The following is a 24,817-nucleotide window of genomic DNA, read 5'->3' on the forward strand; positions in this document are numbered from 1 at the left end:
CAGGCATGACAAGGCCCAAGCATCACTGCATCCTCATGTTGTCTCGCTGGTTCATCAGCCTGTGTTGACCAAGTACAGCAGGGAGAGCTTTCCTGACTCTGAGGACCACTTCACAGAGCCTCAAAAAATAAAAAAATATAACAACATATTTGTTATTATTTTAGTTATGTAGAAATTGTTGGCTCAGTTGGAACATGTCTATGACAGAAAAATCAAGTTAGAAATTTTGAAAGCAAACTCAGTGAAATAAAGGACATTTTAGCTTCTGTTTTAAGAGGACAGTAAAGAGGAAGTAGAATTAATACAAGGGAGTTTGCATCTCCCATCTTGCAACTCAGCAGTTTGTGGGGAAATAATAGGTGCTATGAAACCTTCCCCAGAAGACTTTAAGAATATAAATATTCTAACTTTTATGTTTAAGGATGTCAGCTCTGCCAGGTGATTTTCTCAAGTTGTTTTCCAATTTTACACATTTCTCAACACATTCCAAATAGCTTCTATTCCCAAGATCCCATTGAGATCATTATTATCAAGGTAACGTGTGTGTGACCTTCTTGTCGCTAGATCCAATAGACACTTTTAGTTCTCTCACATTCAACCTCTCAAAACTGAACTTTTCTTCTTTTTTCTCACTCTATTAATCGTTTTTTAGTCTCATAGCATTTGTTTTCTCAAAGTTGCCTTTCCCTATATATATTTTTAAATGTATTTATTGAATCACCGTGAGAACAGTTACAACGTTTTCAGGTTTAAGTCTCGGTCATACAATGATCAAATACCCATCCCTTCACTAGTGCATATTTTCCACCATCAGGAACCCCAATATATCCCCCATCCCATCCCTCCCCCTGCCTGTGAGGCAGATGATTTCCACTTTACTTTCTCTCTACTTTGATTACATTTATTATTTCAACAAAAGATGCACCATTATTATTTGGAATTTCCCCCCAACAATCAGACCTGCTGAAAAGGCATCGTGAAATAATTTGTTTTCTATTGCTGGTTATGAAGATTCAGATTTCTGATATTTTACTAATTAAGTATGGAGGAATTTCTGCCAAAAACCACAGAGTTTTGAGATTGGTTTATGGGCCTCTGTGGCCATGGTTGTGCTGGAGAGCCTCTCGTGGGGGGCAACTCGTGGTCTTGGCAGGATGGGAAGGATGTGCTGGTTCTGCCCCCCCCCATACCATGAGGCTGCATTTGCCCCATCACTGCCGGCTCATACCTGCCTGTCCAATAGGCTCTGAGGTGGCGGACACCATGCTGTGAGGGGGAGGGGGACAGCGGAAGAGACAGAAATCCTTTCCCTACCGGAGAGGGCACAGCACTGTAGTTTAATGCATAGTCCATTCACATTTCTGCCAAAAGCTGCTGGCTTCCAAATTAGGTCCGTATGCCTCTGGGACCACGGCCATGCTAGAGAGCCGCTCATGGGGGGCAACTTATAGTCATTTACCTTTCTCCTTAACTTTTGTGATACCAATTCTCTTGATATTCTTTTGTTACTAGATGTTTCTCCACGTCCTTTGTGAATTCTACTTTGGTTCATACTTAAAATGTGGTGGTCTTTAGGTTTCTCCCTGAGCACCCTTTACTCTCCTCTATGAAACTGGACTATTCACCTAGTTTCAAATTGCATTTGATATGATAACTATCAGCTGTAACCTTAGCCAAGAATTCATTTCTGTTTTTTTGTTGTTGTTGTTGTTATTTCATTTTGTTTTTGTTTCACTTTTGCTTTTCGGGTCAGACCCAGCAATGCTTAGATGTTACTCCTGGCTCTTCACTCAGGAATTACTCCTGGCAGTGCTTGGGGGACCATACTGGACGATGGGGATTCAACCCAAGTTAGCCAAGCGCAAGGCAAACGTCCTCCCTGCTGTACTATCGCTCCAGCCCTAAGAATTCATTTCTGGACTTCATACTCTATATACCAACTGGGACATCTCCTCACAGGTTTACTGTCGATTTTGTGAACAAAAAAGATGGAGCAGATCTTGTAATTTCTCTATTCTGATGAGAAAAAAAGTTCTGTTCTTGTTATGTTCTCTCAGTGAGTCCACTGTTGCATATAAATTCTTATATTTCTCTAGTCTCCACATAAGCATCAAGTCATTGAATTTATCTCTAACCTGCAGTATAGTCAACATACTCTCTATATCATCCCTTTATTATTATGTGGGGATGTGAGCGCACCTAGTGGTACACAGGAATTAATTCTGGCTCTGTGCTCAGGGCTTACTCCTGGTATTGCTCAGAAGGCCATTTGTGGTGCTAGATATAAAGCCTGGATTGATCAGGTGCAAGGCAAGCATCCTTTACTCTCTACTATCTCTCTGGCCCTCTGTATTATTCTTATGGGAAAGTCAATTAATTGGATTAGTTCATTAATTCAATTAATCCATTGAATTAGTTGATTCTATTAGTTCACTGAGATTGCTTACAATTGATTGCACTCATAGCAACCACATCTGTTTATGCCTCTTTCTCATTAATATTCTCATAGATACAGATGAACAATACTTAATGATTGTTAAGATTATTTGTCATGGTGGATTTTAATGATATAGATTTTATCCACTATAATAATGTCATTTTTTACATCCAAATATGCCATATAAATGCATATGGCATAGTTGTTAGGCATTACAGTTTCAGGTAAGACACATTTACAAACTTAACTGATGAAAAAGTACATATTTGGTGTACATGCAACTTTCTGATGAATCTAAAACACATTTGGTTATATAAGCTGAAGGAAAGCGCTAAAGAATTCTGTGAGTGAGTGAGCACTGTTTTCATCTTAGCCCTTATGACTCATATCTACTTTGTGTGTGTGTGTGTGTGTGTGTGTGTGTGTGTGTGTGTGTGTATCAGTAGCTAATATTCTGTCACTGTCACTGTCCTCCAGCTCATTGATTTACTCGAGCGGGACCAGTAACATCTCCATTGCGACACTTGTTACTGTGTTTGGCATACCGAATACGTCACGGGTAGTTTGCCAGGCTTTGCTATGCGGGCGAGATGTTCTCGGTAGCTTGCCGGGCTCTCTGAGAGGGGTGGAGGAATTGAACCTGGGTCGGCCAGATTATGGTTACTATATTTATATGTAAAATATTCATTTTTTGTGCAATTTAAATACAAGGTAACCACATAAGAATTGAGAGTTAGTACAGCAAGTAAGCAGTTGTGCAGTTGGGCTAGTGCAAGCAGTTGGCCCAGATTTTGTCCCTGGAACTGCATAAGGTCCCTCTAGGAGTACCCTGAGTACAGATAGGTGTGACCCAACCCCTATACCCAAGTGACAAACCATCACTTACAACAGTACAATGCTGCATTATAAGATATTGTCTCCTCTAATTCTCCTTCATGACCACAAGAAAATCCTTTAGTTAGCAAGAAAATAAAAAGCTTCAATTGTTTTTAAGTATTGTATGGGTTTTTTTAATTTTTTATTTTCTTTTGGGGGTCACATTTGGTGGTGCTCAGAACTTATTCCTACCTCTGTGCTCAAGAATCACTTCTGACAGTGCTTGGGGGTCTATGTATTCAAATTGTTTATTAATCTCAATTGAGTCTGAACTCATAGAAAAAGTCTCACTAAAGATAATCTTCATTTTGGTAGCTTTCCAATAAACACCAGGGTATACAACAATCAATATAAGTTGTTAGGTGAGAATCAATAGTATTCTCTTTCTATTATAGTAAAGTCTAAATTCTTAAGCGTAGTTCAAAGTATGTGACCTCACTCATGCCCTTTCTAACTCTTGCCCCATTACTTTACCTTTGAGACATATGAAATCCTAGAAACTTTGTACCTATTTAGCATCTGCATTCCCCAAACAAACTAGGGTTGTCATAATTAAGCAGATAAGTGAATTAGGTAAGGTCTCACATATGACTCTAGAGGGTTCATGGAAAACATTAAATGACATTAAATCTGTATATTGCATCAAAGAGAAATTTTAGAAAACAGCTTCATATGAGCCAATATATACTATCTTTCAGAACCGTCTTCATGGGCCTTCCTGAGAAATCTTGGTGCTATTGTCACTAATGAGGTATATTTCACACATATTTGATTTGATAACTGCCTCCAGTTAAAGTTTTCAACCAACTTCTATTAGCTTCAAATTGAAAATGGACTGCTTCAATTTGCCAATTTTCTATGCCTGTACTATTCATCTTGTGTTTTGCTTACTACAAAACTCCCTTTAACTCCAATGTATCTTCTTAATTTTACCAGCAGAGCAACTAAAGATTTTCTCAAATAAAGGTTTTCACCTCCTCAAAGGATTTTCTTTAGTGACATGTTATTAATCAGCTAGGTTTTAATGAGAGCATCTCTAAGGTTGGCTTGCAAAGAATATATAATAGGGCACAGGAATGCTAACCAAGAGATTAGTGTAACAGCTATTAGAATAATCCATGGGAGATGCAAGAGTAGCCTACATTGGGTGATAGCAAGGAGTTGGAGAGGGTAGGAGAAATATGAATATTTTAGACTAAGAAACCTTTCCATTTGAGACAACACATATGCATGTGGAGGACATTATGCAAAAATTAAAGCAAATAAGAAAGATCCCTGAGTGAATAAAATGTCAAAAAAAAAGAAAAAGTAATGAAAAATAATGGTACAAGACAGAAATTTGATTGGAACTAGTAAAAGGAGAAGTGATCATGACACAGGGAAGGAAAAAATATAAAACAAAACTATTCAAGAAAAATAGATATACCACTGAACACATCTCTTCATTTTAGAATGCAGTGGGTCCTAAATAGCTTATATAAATCATTTGTTATGGGATGAACATGTTCCTCATATGCCATTGGAAATCAAGGACTTTTGTGTATTATTATGTAATATAGCCATGTCTTTCTAGAAAGAATGTTAAAAAGCACATCCAGTTGAACTTATTACTAAGCACAATAAAATTTTCACTAAACCAAAAATTGTTCATCATTTTGACATGCAGAGGAAAATGATAAATAAAAAGTCTCATTCAACAGAAACTAATTAGGTGCATTGAAATACCTTTTACCGAAAATCCAAATTAACACAACTACAGCAATACAGTTTTTCTCCAACCAAATTAGGGATCAAGGATGTGGCTCAATGGCAGAGTACTTCCCTAGTAAATGTGAGACCCTGAGTTTGTGTCCCAAAACCTTCTGCTCTCCTAAATACAGACACAGAAGGCGAGTCTAAGCACCATAAGGTATGTCCCCCCAAATAAAAACAAAATATTTCAGAAGAATCCTATCAGAAATCTTTATATAGTAGAAATTGATGCATGCCTTCAAATGCTTTGATCACTAATATCTTGATAATCCAGAGCTAGAACTCTTCTTCAGGATTATACTTAAAAGTCTGGAGTAATAGCACAGGGGGTAGGGTGTTTGCCTTGCACGCGGCTGACCCAGGTTCGATTCCCAGCATCCCATATGGTCCCCTGAGCACTGACAGGAGTAATTCCTGAGTGCAGAAACAGGAGTAACCCCTGTGCATTACCAAGTGTGACCCAAAAAGCAAAAAAAAAAAGTTTAGGGATGTCATGGCTAGATAGCTTAAGTAGAGCACATGCCTAGCATTCAATAATACTTGGTACTACAAAAATAAAGAACAACAAAAACAACAAAAAATGATATTTGGAACTTTGGTTGGATGGATGGGTAAATGGATGGATGGATGGATGGATGGATGGATGGATGGATGGATGATGGATGGATTTGGAAAGGAAAGTATCTAGGAGCTGTTCTTAGGATGACAAGGATCAAACCTGGGCCTCCCATATACAAAGCATGTACTCAAGCCCTTTGTGTCAACTCACTGGCCTAGGAGATCATTTTTAAACTTGATACTTACACTCAGACTTCATTGTTTGAGGTTTACATTTTATGGATGTGATAATACATAATGCTGTAAAAAGTTCCCCCAGTAACTTTAGTGAACCCTAGACAGAACTGCTTCTTTATGGGAAGGACCTGTGGAACTTTAAGTTTCCTGATTATCTGGGCCCATCTGCCTGCCTGTAACCCACCTGTAAAAATTGCCATTTATCCTATATAAGAATCAAGTCATATTCTATAATTTAATAATTTAAATTAATTTTTCTGATTTTACTAATAAAATCAAGTACTTTGTCAAATGAATGCCAAGCCTTGAGTTCAAAGAGGTGGAGCTCCTTTAACCAACAATTAAGGAAAACTATATGTTAAGCATCTATAATGACTTTGACCTAATTAATTGCTCTCTGAATTCAGTCAAAATCTAAATTGGTCAATAAATAACACAGACTATAGTACATCAGTGATATGCTCACTGTGTATTCTAAATCTCTTTTCCTATCTTATCAATCAAATTCATGCATAGTACACTTTTGATTATTGTTCTCAATTTTTTTTTATTTCAACTGTATGCCCCATGCAAAAAGGACACGGTCACTTTTATTTTCATTTACAGTGAATAAAACGTTAGAGAACTGCCCGAAACAACAGGAGGCCTTTATCCCTGAGTCTAGAAAAGCAGCACTTCTTCACCTTGCAGCCATAGCTACATCTATATCTAGTAATTGAGAGCCTGGTTGTATAAATTTCTACATTCATTTAAAATAACACATTGATTTAGCTATTCCTGGAGGCTTATTGTTCCATATGAATTTCAGGAGTGTTTGCTCCATTTCTTTGAAGAATGTCATGGGTATCCTTATAGGGATTGCATTGAATCTATACAATGCTTTGGGAAGTATTGCCATTTTGACAATGTTAATTCTCCAGACCCATGAGCAGGGGATATCTTTCCATTTTCTCATGTCCTCTTTTATTTCCTGAAGTAGCGTTTTGTAGTTTTCTTTGTACAGGTCCTTTACTTCCTTAGTTAAGCTGATTCCTAGGTACTTGATTTTCTGGGGCACAATTGTGAACAGGATTTTTTTTTCATGTCGCTTTCTTCTCTCACACTGTTTGCATATAGGAAAGCCATGGACTTTTGGGTACTGATTTTATAGCCTGCAACTTTACTATACAAGTCTAGGAGTTTCTTGGTGGAGGTTATAGGGTTCTCTAAGTATAGTATCATATCATCTGCGAATAGTGAGAGCTTGATTTCTTCCTTTCCTACCTGAATGCCCTTAATATCTTTTTCTTGCCTAACCACTATTGTAAGTACTTCCAGTACTATATTGAACAGCAGTGGAGAAAGTGAGCATCCTTGTCTCATCACTGATCTTAGAGGGAAGGCTCACAATTTTTCCCCATTGAGGATGATGCTTGCTGTAGGCTTGTGGTAGATGGCTTTAACTATGTTGAGGAAAGTCCCCTCTATACCCATTTTGGCTAGGGTTTTCATCATAAAGGGGTGCTGGATCTTGTCAAATGCTTTCTCTGCATCTATTGATATGATCATATGCTTTTTATCTTTTCTTTTGTTGATATGATGGATTATATTGATCAATTTCCTAACATTAAACTATTCTTGCATCCCTCACACCTCAGAGACTGGCCCACATCCAAAAGAACAAATGCAACCAGTGCTGGCGAGGATGTGGTGAGAAAGCAACACTCCTTCACTGCTGGTGGGAATGCCGACTGGTTCAGCCCTTTTGGAAAACAGTATGGACGATTCTCAAAATATTAGAAATTGAGCCCCCATTTGACCCAGCAATACCACTCCTGGGAATATATCCCAGAGAGGAATAAAAAGTGTAGTAGAAGTGACATCTGCACTTGTTTGTTCATTGCGGCACTCTTTACAATAGCCAGAATCTGGAAAAAACCTGAGTGCCCAAGAACAGATGACTGGTTAAAGAAACTTTGGTGCATCTACACAATGGAGCACTGTGTAGCTGTTAGAAAAGATGAAGTCATGAAATTTACATACAAGTGGTACTACATGGAAAATATCATGCTAAGTGAAATGAGTCAGAAAGAGAGGGACAGACTTTAAAAGATTGCATTCATCTGGGGGACATAAAGTAACAAAATAGGAGATTAATATCCAAAAATAGCCGAGATAAGTACCAGGAGGATTACTCCATGATTTAGAAGCCAGCTGGGCATGCTAGGGAAAAGGGCAGCTCAGATAGAGAAGGGAGCACCAAATAAAGGGTGTTTGGAGGATGCTCCCAGGATGGGAGATGCATGTTGAAAGTAGGCTATGGACTGAACATGATTGCCACTCAATGCCTCTTTTGCAGACCACAACAACCAAAAGAAGAGAGAGAAGAAAAGGGAATGCCCTGCCACAGAGGCAGAGTGGGATGGTGGGGATGGGCATGGGAGGGATACTGGGATCCATGGTTGTGGAAAATGGGCACTGGTGGAGGGATGGTTGTTTGAACATTGTATAATCAAAATCCAAAAATTTGTAAGTCTACAACTGTACCTCATGGTCGATAAAAAAAAAAGAATTGACTATTGCAATAAAATAATTTTAAAACCTCAAAAGAAAATAACACATTGAATAGAAGATTCTTAATCTATTTAAGTTTTGGTTTCCTTTTCTCAGACAGGGACATTAGTCTTCAGCCTTGTTTAGAGGAATATATGAGTTGTTGCATTCAAGACTTTGAGTACAGTGCCTGGAGTTTTGGAAACACTTAAACATCAGCACTGCTCATGTTGCAGAAAAGGTGCAGGGCAAAGTCACAAATTTCTATTACAGATGCTAATAGAAACATTCATGACATTGATTACAATGTTGTCCTCGATGAAGAAAGCCTCTTGGTCTGACAGGATACAATATACAAAGAAAGAAGGAAGATTTTAAATGTATTTAACTTAGACAAGTTTCACAGTAGATATGTGGATGTAAAATCCTAATAACTATAAACAAGTGTTTATTAACTTTCTGAAAGATTTGAATTCAGAGTAAATTTTATCCACTTGAAAAAAAACAGGAACAGTAACACAATTAAAATAACATCACTGACATTGATGAGGGATGATGTTGGAGCATTGTATGACTAAAACACAATCATGAACCACTTTGTATCTGTGTGTCTCACTGTGATTCAATTAAAACATATTTCTAAAAAGTAAAAAATAAATAAATAAAATAAAATAAAATAACATCACAAAGAATGAAGGCAAAATTAGGTGGGAAGATACCGGAATAAAGCTTTGGTTAAGGACGATTATTACAGTGGCACATAAAAATCCTGTTGTTCCGGTAGTTAAGATCAAAACACTAAAATCATTCTCTTTCTAAAAAAGTAAAGCATTATCTTTTTTATATTAGATATGTTTTCCTGAATTTCCACTCTGAGGGGAAATTTATCATGTAGACTGTGTCCACACTAGTAGTTCTATTAATATAGCACAGCGGTAGGGCGTTTGCCTTACAAGCGGCCAACATGGCCGACCCGAGTTCAATTCCTCCGCCCCTCTAGGAGAGCCCGGCAAGCTACCAAGGTGACATATTCGATATGCCCAACAACAAGTCTCATGATGGAGACGTTACTGGGTCCGCTCGAGCAAATCGATGAACAACGGGAGGACCGTGACCGTGATGTATCTCTGAGAAGCCCTCAGTAAAACTTGTTAAATTTTTCTTCTCTGAAGGCATTTCCAGTGAGAACAGCAATCAAAAGTGTATGGTTTTAACCTGGCCTTTGTTTTTGTTGGTGATGATGGTTTGATTTGTTGGGTTTTTTGTTTGTTTTGTTTTGTTTTTGAGCCACTCCTGAAGGTGGTCAGGGTTAACTCAAGGCTCTTGTACTCGGTGTATGAAATCTAAATTGAGTCAGAAAATGGTATATATCTTATCTATCAAAGAGATATTGGTGGGACCAAATGGTATACCAATGGAATACCAAAACCCTTGTTACTCAAGAAACAAGAAATCACTGTTTTTATCATCTAGGCTGATTGTCTTTCTGTGCCATTATTACCAATCCCCTAAACTGAATCATATGTTTTCTTCCTCTCCTTTTAGAGTGTTAGCCATTACCTACATAACATGAGACTGATATTTTACTACAGCCTTTAGGGAAAGTGATGAGCCACTGTCTTAGAATCTTGACAATAGAATTTAAATGTATTAATAAAGGCAAGAATTTGTCAATTGAATAGGTCTGGATTGTAAATCAGAAAACCCTGTATTTAGACCTGTTTCTTCTAGTGATATATAATTTAAGTAAGTCATCTAAATGTTCTCAGTCACAGTGTTTAACTGTATGAGAGAGTTATGTTATATTATCTGGACATTCTCCCAATTCTAAAAAAATCTATGAAGTTACCAATTTATCTATGTATCAAATGAATATTGACTGTTTTGATGCTTTGTTTTATATAATCTCAGCCAGGCAGATAACAGTTTAAAATCTACAGGAAAAAGCATGAAAAGTTTTTTTTACAACACAAGAATAAATTTAGGTATGATCTGTTCTCACATGCCTCATGGAGTCATTCATGGGGATTTTCTTCATAATTACTCATTTCCTTAATTGACTTTAGAAATTGGCATCTGATACATGGCGATGAGGTCAAAATAATCATTGATGAATTTCATTTAAAATAAATGTAAACATTGCTTCCCATTGTGTCACACTCTGAATGAGATCATTTTTTCCAAGTTATCAAATCCTAATACATTCATTTATTTATCTAAGACGTTTAATTATTGTCTGCTCTCCAAACCTATAAATATTTAACAACATATTTCCTTACAGATGTTTAAACAAAACAAACCTTTCCTTTCACTGACTCCTTAATTCAATTAATCATCTCTGTGCTGAGAAATCTGACAATCTTTTAGTCCAACCTCAAAGAAATCATTGTCTTAAAAAATAACCAAGTTTTAATATACAATTATTATGATCTATTTCTCTCCAGCAAAACTCAATTTTTAATATTTCTCTTATTTTCTCAAATAACTTTTATTTCAATAATGTTTACACACAGCTATGCATGCTTTTTTAAATGTTATGGGCTTCTTTTTCAAAAGTCATTCCTGATTGTAATTTTTTTCCTGATCCAAAAATGGCAGTAAGCCAAGCCCCCACTTTCTTCTAACTTAATTTTTCCAGACTTCTTAATGGCTCTGTCAATTTCCTGTCATTGTTCTACTATAGGATTTCCTTAGTCCCTCCTAATGCTTTTGGCAGCACGTTTATACCAAATTGATAAAGGTGGGAAGAGTCACCAACACAATCCAGAGGAGACAAGACTGATTCATGATGATGTAACTAAGCTGAAAAGCACAGGTTAATAGACTATTTTGGTAGCATGACTTGAGACTCAGAAGCTGTCCTTTTTTTACTCCCTGGAAATGGTTGCTCTCAGATGGTATTCCCAAGGTCAGGAAGGAAACATGACATCACTAAGGAGCAGCTGCCTCTGAGGTAGTAAGGAGCTTCCAGCTCCTGTGTTTGAAGGTGCATTCATTATGACCATTTAGTTAGCTAAAAGATGGGAAACTTACTAGGACTGAGGGGAAATTCCAGATCACCTCAAAAGAGACTGTTATTTTGTGTTTAGAATCAATAAATTCTTTTTTAATTGAATGGCAGTTCATTTTTAATTGAAATACAACATTGTAAATCATATTAATTTGACACAGTCGTATATTGTAATATGATTGTCATTGTAGCCTTAGCTAACATTCCTACCACTTCATTTAATTAACACTTTTTTAGGGGGAATAAATGAGAATGAGTTTATTAATTGTGGTTTTATAATCACTATCTTATACATTAGATCTCCAGGACTTATCTGTTTGTTGTGAGATATATCCTTAAATGTCACTCTCATCCCTCCATTCTCTGTTCCTGATAACTTACATTATGCTATTTTTATGAGTTTGAAATTTTTCAGATTTTACATATAAATTATATTTATATAGTAATTATCTTTATATGCCTTAATATAATGTCCTCAAGATCCACCTATAATGTCACAAATGTCAAAATCTCTTCTTTACTGTGGCAGTTCATATGTATATATATTCCACACCTCTACCCACGCATTCATTGATGGGCACTTAAATTGTTTTATGTCTTGACTAATATGAATAGTGATTCACTAAATAAGGGAGTGCAGACATCTCTGCAATATTCTGGTTTTTCTCTTCTATGTCTATCTACCCAGAAATTAAGTTGCTGAATTACATGTTAGTACATTTTCCAATTTTTGAGGGACCCCAGGATGTTTTCCAAAGTGGTTGAACCAATTTACATTCCCACCAACAGTGTACAAAGAGTTGCCCTTTCCCCATATCCTCCCAAACACTTGTAAGATCTCACTGTGGTTTTGATTACACTATACCGATAATTATATGTGTAAACACGTTTTCATATATTTGGAATAAGTGGACTCTGAAACTTTGAAAAAATGCTTTCTAGTAAACCTTATTATTTCTTATTCTCACCATATAAATATATGTGTTACCATTGTATTCTCACCTATGAAGTCAATTGAGAGTCCATGCATCTTCCTACAGAATTTGTTTTTAAAACTCAGACACTTATCTAATGTATTATCTGTTTTTACATTAAATCACATAAAAATCAGAGCTATAAAAGAAAATGATATTTTATAAACTATCTAGAATTTAATTATGAACATTGAAGCTCAGCATTACTTTAAAATGGCATTAGTATTTAAAGATAGATGAATATACATATGCACAGCCTTTAAGCAAGTCAAAAATGCAATAACTCAATAATTTAAAATAGTATATACTTTTCCAAATTGCTAAGGGTTTTATTCAACTTTCAACTAGATAAAATATTGATTTTTGTCAATCTCACCTTTCTTTTTTATAGTAGTAGGTCTTTATTTCTAAACTTAGGTCAACTACGAGGTCTGGTAACCATAGCATTCATTATCTTTCATTTTGGGATTTTGGGCTCCAGCTCATTGTGCAAAGGCTTATTCCAAGCTCTGTATTCACAGGTCACTCTAGGGGGGGTTCAGAGGACCATATGGCATGCCCGGGATAGAATCCAGGTTGGTCACAAACACTTTATCCATGGTACTATGACAGCATACCCATCATTCATTATCTTTTAACTTATTTATCACACAAGCACATTCCCATGTAAGTTTATTCATATATATATATATATATATATATATATATATATATATAAGAATTTATCATATACACACGGGCTGGAGCGATAGCACAACGGGTAGGACGTTTACCTTGTACGCAGCCAACATGGCCAACCCAAGTTCGATTCCTCCGTCCCTCTCGGAGAGCCTGGCAAGCTACTGAGAGTATCTTGTCCGCACGGCAAAGCCTGGCAAGCTCCCCATGATGTATTCAATATGCCAAACACAGTAACAGCAAGTCTCACAATTTGTTGTGAGATATTACTGGTGCCCGCTCAAGCAAATCGATGAACAACGGGAGGACAGTGCTACAGTGCTACATACACACACACACACACATGCACTCACACACACTCACACATGCACACATATATTTTAGAGGCCAGTCGTAGCAGTGTTTTGAAGCTACTCCTAACTCTGTGCTCAGATGTCACTACTGGTAGTGCAGAGAGGTGAGAAGACAATGAGGTACTTCAAATAAAACCTGGGCCTCCTGCAATAAAAGCATACTTTCCATGTACTTAAACTATGTCTCCAGCTTATAAACTAGTGATACTTTTGACAATCATTGCTTCAGCTCTGTCATCTTGGATGCTACCTAAATTTTTTGTTTCATTTTTATTTTTATGAAATTGAATAGCTCATAAGGTTGTCGTGGGAATTAAATGAGATTCCATTTGAATCACTTGGCAAACTTCTTGATATATTCAAGTTCAGTAAATGCTTGCTGTTGCTACTGCCATACCAGTCTCCTTGTAAATTATAAAACTGAGGTTCAATCCTGTCTTTTATTCTTAGAATAAGAATAAAAACATGGGAAGTGTTTTATTACTATTCCCATTGCTTCATTTTTCTGATTTCTTCTAAAATTCCTTTGCTCCTTTCCAAACCGTGATATATCATATTTGCATAAGCAAGAACATCTTATTCTCCAGGATTCACAAAGCAGGGGTGATGGCTGGTTGGTTTTAATATATTAAGCATGCTATTTAAACAATACCTGTGTCCTGTGATACAGATAAAATGTTTATACATAGTCTAACATATGAAGCCAGGTATAACTATAGAAAACAGAAAATTATGGGCACACTGTTTTAAAATATGGTGCCTGTTCATACAGCCACCACAAATATAAAAAGCATTTAGCTAAATGTGAATCAAATTTACATCAGTTGAGTGATCACACCAAAATAAGAATTTAATTCTCAATATTACCTTGTTAGTGTCACTCTTAAAAGGTTAGCCCAACCTAGAACAGAGCAAAGCTCTTCTATAATGCTATCAGAACTTAATCTTCACCAAATTGAATAAATATGAGAACTTTTCTGTCTACCATGGGAGACGAAAGATCATTGCCACCAGATGAATGGACTGAGTAAGTGCCAAGCAATTTTTCACTGTTTGGTGTTTGTTAAATAACCAATCTAATTAAATTACATGAATACACAATATTTTGAATTGGGGAATTAAAAACTAAAAACATCTTTCATTGAATTTTAACATTTTCAGCTGCAATCAATCTGAAGTTTTAGAGATGAAAATGTTTCTTACTCAAATACTTAGACAAATTAACTTCTATGAGTCACAAAAGTATGCCATCACTATTACTTAATATGTGTGCAGTCCTTCCTCCTTTATTTATCAAACTACAAAGGGTTTATTTGAAAAAAAGTAAAGTCAGACTAATCATCTGAATCAGTGGTCAGCCATAAAGCAAAATATCAAGCAGATTTAAAATTTTTCTTATCAGGGGCAATTATATTCCTAAGTAGATGAGGAAGAGCAAACAAGTAGTTAGGAAATTTTAGAATAAATATAAATGGCATGCAATTAGCAAAGAAGACAACTCTCCCCTCAACCATAGTGTTCTGACTCTTGCCATTAAACATTGTTCTGGTATGTCTCTGACATTATACGTACTTACTTCAATGTTCAGCATCTGTCAAAATGAAATGTCTCTTGACATATGCAGAATGTGGATCACACCAGGAGTCTGTACGTGTGACTTCAGATCATCAGGTTAGCAAGCTGCAGATGGACCCACAAGTCTATGATTATTTTCTTTTATAATTGAGACTAAATAAATGCTATGTGTGATTCTGTGTGGAATCGATTTAGTAAATATGTTCTTAGCCTCATGATGGAACTCCCAGAGAATATTCCCTTATTTGACCACAGCCTCTTGGCACACAAAGCAATTTCATGAGTGTTACTGCTGACTAACATATTGTAATCTATCATTTTCTTTAAAATTTATAACCATCTTACTCAATGCAGGCAACATCTGTCAAATGAGTTTCACTAAAATCTGTTCGTTTTTGTCAGTCTTTACTTTAAAAGGCACCATTTTATGGTGGTTTTCTCTTAACACATCTGTATTGTCTTACATTTCCAAGTTCTTGAAGTAAAATCTATTAGTAAATTATGAGTCATAGATTTCTTATAATATTTGTCAGAATTTTGTGACTTCATGTATGATGTAAAAGACCTAGATTCTACAGAAAGTATTTCATCTAAACCAGTTCAAAATAATATAGGTCAAAATTCTAGAGTTTTACCTAATCTTTCTAAAATTCTTTGAATATTGCAAAAATAAGAAGAAACCATATTGGTGTTGGAAAGAAGCTTAATTCCTAATTTCTAAATTCAGGAAGATTTACCTTGGAATATTTACATTGAATAAAATAATTCAGAATTATCTTTATTACCAGAACTTGAAATCATATTTTAGGTATATTTCAGTTTCTATACAAAGTTTCTATACTGTCTAATAGGTTGTTTAAAATTGATTCCTTGGGGCTGGAGCAATAGCACAGTGGGTAGGATGCTTGCCTTTCACGCGGCCAACCCGGGTTCGATTCCCAGCATCCCATATGGTCTCCTGAGCACTGCCAGGGGTAATTCCTGAGTGCAGAGCCAGGATAACCCCTGTGCATCACCAGGTGTGACCCAAAAAGCAAGAAATAAATTTATAATATAATAATTTATTTATAATACATAAATAAAAATAAATAAATAATTTATAATATAATAATATATTCATAATATATAAGTAAATAAAAATAAATAAAAAATAAAAGTGACTCCCTGGGCTGCAGCGATAGTACAGTGGGTAGGGTGTTTGCCTTGCACGTGGCCGACCCAGGTTCCATTTCCAGCATCCCATATGGTTCCCCAAGCACCTCCAGGAGTAATTTCTAAGTGCAAAGCCAGGAGTAACCCCTGTGCATCACTGGATGTGACCCAAATAAAGCAAAATAAAATAAAATAAAATTTAAAAATAAATAAATAAAAGTGACTCCTTGTTTTACTGACTTAAAGTCACAGATAACAGTTTTTCAAGGATGTCACCTTATTTTTCATGATACCTTCAGCATTGCTTAATACAATATTTATCATTTCTCAACACAAATTAAATATTTTTGAACAATCAAAACAGTGCTAGGTTTCTAGGATACAAGGATAAATTAAAATATATTACCACCACCTTCAGGGAGATTACATTCCAGAAGTAATATGGCATATAAACTTAAATATTCTATTCCATAGGAAAGGGCAATATAATTGAGGAATTGCAGTAAGTGATGGGAATGCATCAAGAATCATTTGCCACCATCTTGGATTATTAGTAAAGGATTATTATAAAAATATTATTATAAAAATCTATAAACTGGGGCTTTAGTGTGAATAACTAAGCAATGAAGAGACAGGGACAGGCAAATATGTACATGAATGTATCAGTGTATGTGTAGAAGTATGTTTTCCTAAAATTAAATTTAATTGAGTATACAGCAACATAAATTGGTGCTAGGTGTAGTGTGTGCTTGTGTGCTGTATACATGTACAAGCATGCTCACACACGTGTGTGTGTGTGTGTGTGTGCGTGGTGTATTTCTGTGTGTAAGGTGGGCATTAGAAATAACAAATCTGAATCGAGAGTTGAGTACAAAAGTGTTCTATATTTATTTTATACCAAAAAATTTGGATGTGAGGTTTTGTTTTGTTTTCTTTTGTTTTTTGCTACTTTGCTTGTTTTGGGCTTATTTCTTATTTTTGTGGGAAGAGGCATACTCAGTAGTGCTCAAAGACTGTTCCCTACTGTGCTGCTGAAAAATCATCTGGTATCAGGTGTTGAACCTAGGGTTCTCCAGTGCAAAATGTGCACTCCAACCATCTGAGTAATTCATGGTCCAAGAAATTTGTATGTTACTGAAGGATATCCTTCCCCAAGACGCTCAGAGCAGGTCTTCCCAAAAATGTATCATCTTGGCTTGAGGTTACTCATTTTAATGGTGTTTTAGGCTCTGCAGCCTCAAGAGAAATGAGCCCATTACCTAGAAGAAACAAATTTGGGGATACTACTAAGACTTAGGGTCATCTGCAAATATAACTTTATATCAGTGATACCTGTCTTTATGGTTGGGAAAACATCAAATTCTTTTTCCTGTGAATTACATCATCTCTCCTTGAAGCCCTGAGTCTCTTTCCTATTCCTTAACTCAGGATGTGCATCCTCATTCTGCTCCGATTTCCTTCAGAATTTACGTTAATGTTTATTCTCTTTACACATGCAATGGAATGTGCTCTTTTCTCCCACAAATCTGGTGTTAATTTCATTGCACAGTAAGCCTGAGAAGAAATCAGAGGGGTAGAGAGTCTTTTATTCACTTTCCCTACATTCCTAAGGGGACAGCAGGAAAGTAAAAGGTTTCATATCCTGGAAAGTAGTGAGGAGGGGGGGAGGGGATTGGAAGAAAGGTAAAACAACTGTATGAGTTTCAGAAAGATCACTTTTCAGATGCAGGAGGAAACTGCAAGTGAGTTGGAGGAGAAATTAAGAATATCACTACATTGATCAGTTCTCTTTTTTTTGAATCTTCATAAATTCCAAATTATATTTTTCACATTGACATGAATTTTTCTTTCTTTTATTTATTTATTTTTTTTATTAGTGAAACACCATGAGGTACAGTTGTAGGCTTACAAGTTGTTGTGCTTGGGATTCAGTTATACAATGATCGAGTACCCATCCCACCACCAGTGCCCATTCTCCACCTCCACCATTACCAGTATCCCTCCCAACCCCCCATTCCCCATCCCACCCTGCCTCTGTGACAGGGCACTCCCTTTTGTTCTATCTCTGGTTTTGGGTGCTGTGGTCTGAAGAAGAGACATTGGGTGGCAATCATGTTCGGTCCATAGACTACTTTCAGCAGGCATCTCCCATCCTGGGCAGATCTTCCCAGCACCCTTTATTTAGTGCTCCCTTCTCCATCCGAGCTGCCCTTACCTCTACAGTGTGCAGCTGGCCTCTAAGCCATGGAGTGAACAACCTGGTATTTATCACAGCTGTTCTTGGGTGTTAATCTCTTATTTTGTTACTTTATGTTACCCAGATGAAAGCAATCTTTCTATGTCTGTCCCTCTCTTTCTGACTCATTTCGCTTAACATGATACTTTCCATGTAGTACCACTTGTATGTAAATTTCATGACTTCATTTTTTCTAACTGCTACATAGCACTCCATTATGTAGATATACCAAAGTTTCTTTAACCAATCATCTGTTCTCGGGCACTCAGGTTTTTTCCATATACTAGCTATTGTAAAGAGTGCTGCAATGAACAAACAAGTGCAGATGTCACTTCGACTATACTGTTTTGCCTCTCCAGGGTATATTCCCAGGAGTGGTATTGCTGGGTCAAATGGGAGCTCAATTTCTAATTTTTTGAGAGTCGTCCATACTGTTTTCCAAAAGGTTTGAACCAGTCAGCATTCCCACCAGCAGTGAAGGAGGGTCCCTTTCTCGCCACATCCTCGCCAACACAGGTTGCTTTTGTTCTTTTGAATGTGGGCCAGTCTCTGTGGTATGAAATGATACCTCACTGGTTGAACTCCACAAGAAGAAATCATCCAACCCCATCAAAAAGTGGGGCAATGAAATGAACAGAGTCTTTCTCAAAGAAGAAATCCGAATGGCTAAAAGGCATATGAGAAAATGCTCTACATCATTAATCATCAGGGAGATACATTGATCAGTTCTTAAATTCAACTAAGGCTTGGGGCTGTGGTTATTCCGTTATGCTCTCAAATGTGCCCCTGCTCTGCCACACCTGTGATGCAGAGTTATTTCCAGAACATACACATCCCTAAAGCATGCCATTAACTTTCTAGCACAGATCAGGAAGACCTCTCAGGTAACACAGGATGGCTGTCAGCTCAAAGGGCTTAAGGAATTTGAAAGTTTATGTCATGGAACTGTGTATTTTTCAGAGAAATCTAAAACACTACAACTAGTTCTTATACCTCTGGAGTTGCTGTATTTCTGACAATGAAGACACATCAGCTTCATATAACAAGACTATATTTAAGGAGACACTGGTAAGTATGCATACATATAAACACGTATATATGTATATTTTAGCATGTATATATGTATAGTTTTGCATGTACAACATGCAATAGAATATCATGACAGGGTTACATTATTTGAAAATTAAATGGTCAGAGTTTTAAAAGCTTTTTTTTTTCCACTGGGCGTCTAGTTCAGAAAAAGTAAATATCTAGACTTTAATTTTTTTTGAAAAAAAATATTTTGAATTTTGAGTCCCATAAGAAAAAGGTGGTAATAAACTCATTAATGCCCTCAAATCACCCTTTAAGGTAGAAAACATTATTTTCATTTCACAAATGTGCAAATAAATTTCAGTAAACTGAAGTGAACAGTCTAAGTGTCTCAAAGCAGTATTATTGATGGGCAGGGTAGATTCAAATGAGCTCACACCTTACCAAACATTTGGTGCCAGACACTGTGAAAGGTGCAGGAGATCCTAGGATATGTCTGATGTAGATCACTGCCCTGACCAGCTTGTTTTTTTTTTTCCCATGTCTTTAAGGATCACGATCACGACCATCCTGATTGCCTCGAGCAGACCCCAGTAACGTCTCCTTCGTCCTAGCCTGAGATTTTTTTTTTAAAGTGCCATATTCAAGGCTCATTCAGGGTTAGGAGAATGAGACCCATCATTGTTACTGGTATTTGGCATATTGGGTACGCCATGGGGAGTTTGCCAGACTCTGCCGTGTGGGCAGGTTACATTCGGTAGCCTGCCAGTTTGTCCAAAGTAGGAATGAGATAATAAGATGTCTTCCGGGAGCTGGGTTTTATAGTCTCTGGGTCTTGGCCGTTGGTGGGATACATGGCGCCAGGGGGTCAGTTGGTGGGTGTGACCCCTCCCTACTGGAATATGGAGGATCTGGGTGGAGAATGCTCAGCCCCGATCCCAGCAGGCTTGGAGATCTCAGCCCCGGGACCTGCATGCCTTCGTTCCCTTGCCGGTACCTTCATGTGTGCGGAGAGTGGTCTCAGCATGGTGGTGGCTGGTTCTGGAGGTCTTCGGTTGCCGGAGCCCTGGTCGGGGCGGGAAGGAAAACTCAACCCGCTCCCCTCCAAGGGGCCCTGGCGAGGACAGCCAGGCGCGGGGGGCAGGAGACTCTGCGCTGTTCTCTTCCGGGAGCTGAGTTTTATAGTCTATGGGTCTTGGCCGTTGATGGGATTACACAGCGCCAGAGGGCCAGTTGGTGGGTGTGACCCCTGCCTAATGGAATATGGAGGATCTGGGTGGAGGATATTCCTCAATTTTCCCACAAGGCTAGCGAGGATATAAACCCACAGTAACACATAAGATCACTATCATATTCGGTAGGTGTGTGCAGGAGCAGGGGTTCTTGGTTGTTTCATCCTGTGCAGGATTCAGTGAATCCCCAGCATGCTGCATTATGGGGCTTTCTGGATTTCATGGTGATTACCTGAACTGCACAACGCTTGGGAGAAACATTCTAAAATCAATCTGTTAGATTTTAAAATCCTATTCTTAGTCACAATGACTTGTAGTACATTAAGGTAAAGGCCCTCCCGTTGATCGTCAATTTGCTCGAGTGGGCCCAGTAACGTCTCCATTGGAGACTTTGTTGTTACTGTGTTTGGCATATCGAATACTCTCGGTAGCTTGCTGGGCTCTCCGAGAGGGGCGGAAGAATCGAACATAAAAACATTAGTCAAAATTTGCCAGGAACATCTTGGCTTGATCATTGCTGATACAGACTCAGTACGCTAAAAATTGATTGCAACCTTTATTATTTTGCCTAGATATATTCTCCAATACAAAACAGGCCTATCAAAGGTCACTTGAAATATTTATTGAATATAGAATGACTGGAGATACATATATATATATATACATCTACATGTGTGTATTTAGACTGGTTTATAAGTGGTAAAAGTATTATAGTCTTAATATTATCCTTAGGAAAGGTATTCATGTGATTATTAGGAGTAAAATATATTTAAATTTATTCATACAATTTAAAAATGATTGATGTATAGCTATCAATTTTAAAGCAGGTTAATTTTGGGATAAAATGGATTTTAAAGAAAGACATATCAATCAAAGAGTGACAAGATTTTTCTCCAGCCATAACCTTGAATTGATTTATAAAATTAACCCACTTAGCAACAATGTAAATAGCATTTTTGATTCAGCAACTTATCAGTAGCATTTTTTACTCAAACCTTGGATAATATAGCAACACAAAAGGCAAGTTTTCATATGTTCATCACTCATCCTTCAGAGCCTGAGAAATAGGAACCAGAAAAATTCTCAAGTGTTTAAAGCATAAACAATCTTAGGTTATGTGTGAAGTACAAAGTTAGAAACTATTTTTTCACATATTCTTTTGTAGTAAGAACCCCAAATTACACAAAAATCTTATCTGATAATTATTCTTCAGCTCTTCCACTATTCCCTGGGGATCTAAATATCTGTCATTGTCATACTTGCTAGAATCTATCTTCCAAAGATGAAAGATAAGAAAAACATTATGCCCCAGATTCTATTTTATAATAGTGCTCTTGTCAATTAGATCTATTCCCCCACAAGGAATTTATGTGAAACAAAAACTCCTTTATACAAGAACCAATAAAATATATACATAAATTTTCAACACAAGACAGTCTTCAAGCTGTTCACACACTTCTTAACTATATACATCAAAGAGCAACAACTTAAAACATTTTATTCAAAATTTATAGCAGTAGTAATATTTGCTGATAAAGTTATGTTCAATGTTAGAGCCAGCATTTACTTCTAGGCCACATCAATCCAAGTGCTTTGATACAACTCAACAGTAATAGTATCTTAAAGTTGCATTTTACCATAAACTAGGACCCAAGGGATAGTAAAGGGGTTAAGGCAATTGCTTTGCACTAGCCTACACTGGTTGTATCCTGAGCCCTATATCTGGTTCCTTGAGCACTATCAGGACTGACTCCTGAGCACAGAGCTAGGAGTAAGTTGGGAGCACTGCTGGGTACTATTTGTAACCTGAATGATAGTCCTTCCAAGATGCTCAGGACAGGTTATTATTAGCTGAAGTCACAAGACCCTGCAACAATATGATCAACTAAATAGAAGAATAAAAGTGAAACAATACCCAAAATTAACCAAAACAAAAGTATGCACAATATCATTTGTTACTTAACCCTGAGCACTAGATTAGAGAACTAGGAAGTGTAATTAGTTGTGTGTCTGAGAATAATGAGGTGGACTGGAAGTAGCACAAGGACATCGGTGGAGGGTTTTAGGTACTTTAGTAGTGGTAAGGTGATGTAACACTATACTCCCAAACCTTAAATGCAAGTACTATTTTGTTTAATTGTGGCAGGATCACAGTTATTGGGAAATGGAGACCAGGGTCTCCTCGGTTACACAACACTTAATCTCATTTGCATAAGAAAGTAATAGTCCATGATAAATATGTGCCATCTCATCTTTATCCAGTCTTCTATCAATGGGCACGTAAGTTGCTTCTAAATCTTGATGACTAAATGCTTCTATAGTGAAGAAGGAGTGCATAGATCTTGTTGAATTCATTTTTTTAAATTTTGGGGTCACTGTCACTGTCACTGTCCTCCCGTTGTTCATTGATTTTCTCAAGCGGGCCCAGTAACGTCTCCATTGGAGACTTTGTTGTTACTGTGTTTGGCATATCGAATACGTCACGGGTAGCTTGCCAGGCTCTGCCGTGCGGGCAAGATACTCTAGGTAGCTTGCCGGGCTCTTCAAGAGGGGTGGAGGAATCGAACTTGGGTCAGCCATATTGGCTACGTGTAAGGCAAATGCCCTACCTCTGTGCTATGGCTCCAGCCCAAATTTTGGGGTAAATACTCCAAAAGATCAAATGAAATTAGAAATAACCTCTTTCTAAGAAACCTGTCTATTTGTTAGACAAACAACTAACTATAGAGCATCTGATCATCACCATAAAAAAAAATCCTATAAGACACCAAATAAACTATCCATCATATGTAGTTTAATATTTAACTTAATAATTTTAGATTATATTTGATATATATGGGTCCAGTGATATTTGGGATTCCATAGGAATGCAATGGGAAATGAATGCAAAATTGGTTTAATATTCAAAATCAATTGGGGTAACTTATAAAGTGAAAAATTATATTTTTGATCAGTGAAATTCAACATTCATAATATTTAAAATTGTTCAGAAAACTAGAATGAAAGAAAACTTTTACAACGTGCTTTAAAAACTTTCTTTTGATAACATTATAGCGAATATCATAATAAATGGCATAAAATTAAATTTATTCTCCCTAATGTTGGAAACGGGCTGGAGCGATAGCACAGTGGTAGGGCGTTTGCCTTGCATGCAGCCAACATGGCCGACCCGAGTTCGATTCCTCCGCCCCTCTCCGAGAGCCCGGCAAGCTACCAAGAGCATCTCGCCTGCACGGCAGAGCCTGGCAAGCTCCCCGTGACGTATTCGATATGCCAAACACAGTAACAACAAAGTCTCCAATGAAGATGTTACTGGGCCCGCTCGAGCAATGTTGGAAACAAATAATGCTTTTCTCTCCTATTAGTATAGTATTGATAATTCCAGTTAGCATAATAAACAATCAAAAGTTAAAGAAATACAAATCTAAGAGGAAGAAAATAAATCAAATCTTACAAATGACATAATTTTCTATGTATAAAATCATAGAGAGCTATATGAAGCTACTATAAATAAAAAATTAAATTTGGGAAAACTGCAGAATACAACCTCAACAAATTTGGTTTCTGCAATTTTTAAAAATATGTACACTATAAACACTGTCAAGAAAATTTAAAAGTGCTTACATTAATGAAAAAATGTTTTCTTTAATCAGACATCTCAATATTTTGAGACATCAAGTCTCCTCTCAATTTTTATTTTCAATGTAATCCCAGTTGAAATCTCATTTTTTATGTGGAAATTGACTAATTCTAAAACTTATGAGTAAATGCAAGAAACTAATAAAAAGTTTAAAATAATTAGGGAAAACAAAAATATTGAGATGTACACTCTGATTTCAAATTGACCCAACCATAAATGGTAATTTTTTTAAAAAGTCAGAAAAAAATATCTGCAAGAAAAGAATAGTAATTTCAGCAAATAACATTGATCACTTGGATATCAGTAGTCAAAAGAAAATAAAAACTCAAATTATAGCTTATATTCTTTGTACGGACCGGAGCGATAGCACGGTGGTAGGGCGTTTGCCTTGCATGCAGCTGACCTGGGTTCAATTCCTCCATCCCTCTTGGAGAGCCCGGCAAGCTACTGAGAGTATTCAGCCTGCAAGGCAGAGCCTGGCAAGCTCCCCATGGCATATTCGATATGCCAGAAACAGTAACAACAAGTCTCACAATGGAGACG

This window comes from Sorex fumeus, unplaced genomic scaffold (genome assembly GCF_029834395.1).
Source record: "Sorex fumeus unplaced genomic scaffold, SorFum_2.1 ptg000003l, whole genome shotgun sequence".
Taxonomy (NCBI): domain Eukaryota; kingdom Metazoa; phylum Chordata; class Mammalia; order Eulipotyphla; family Soricidae; genus Sorex; species Sorex fumeus.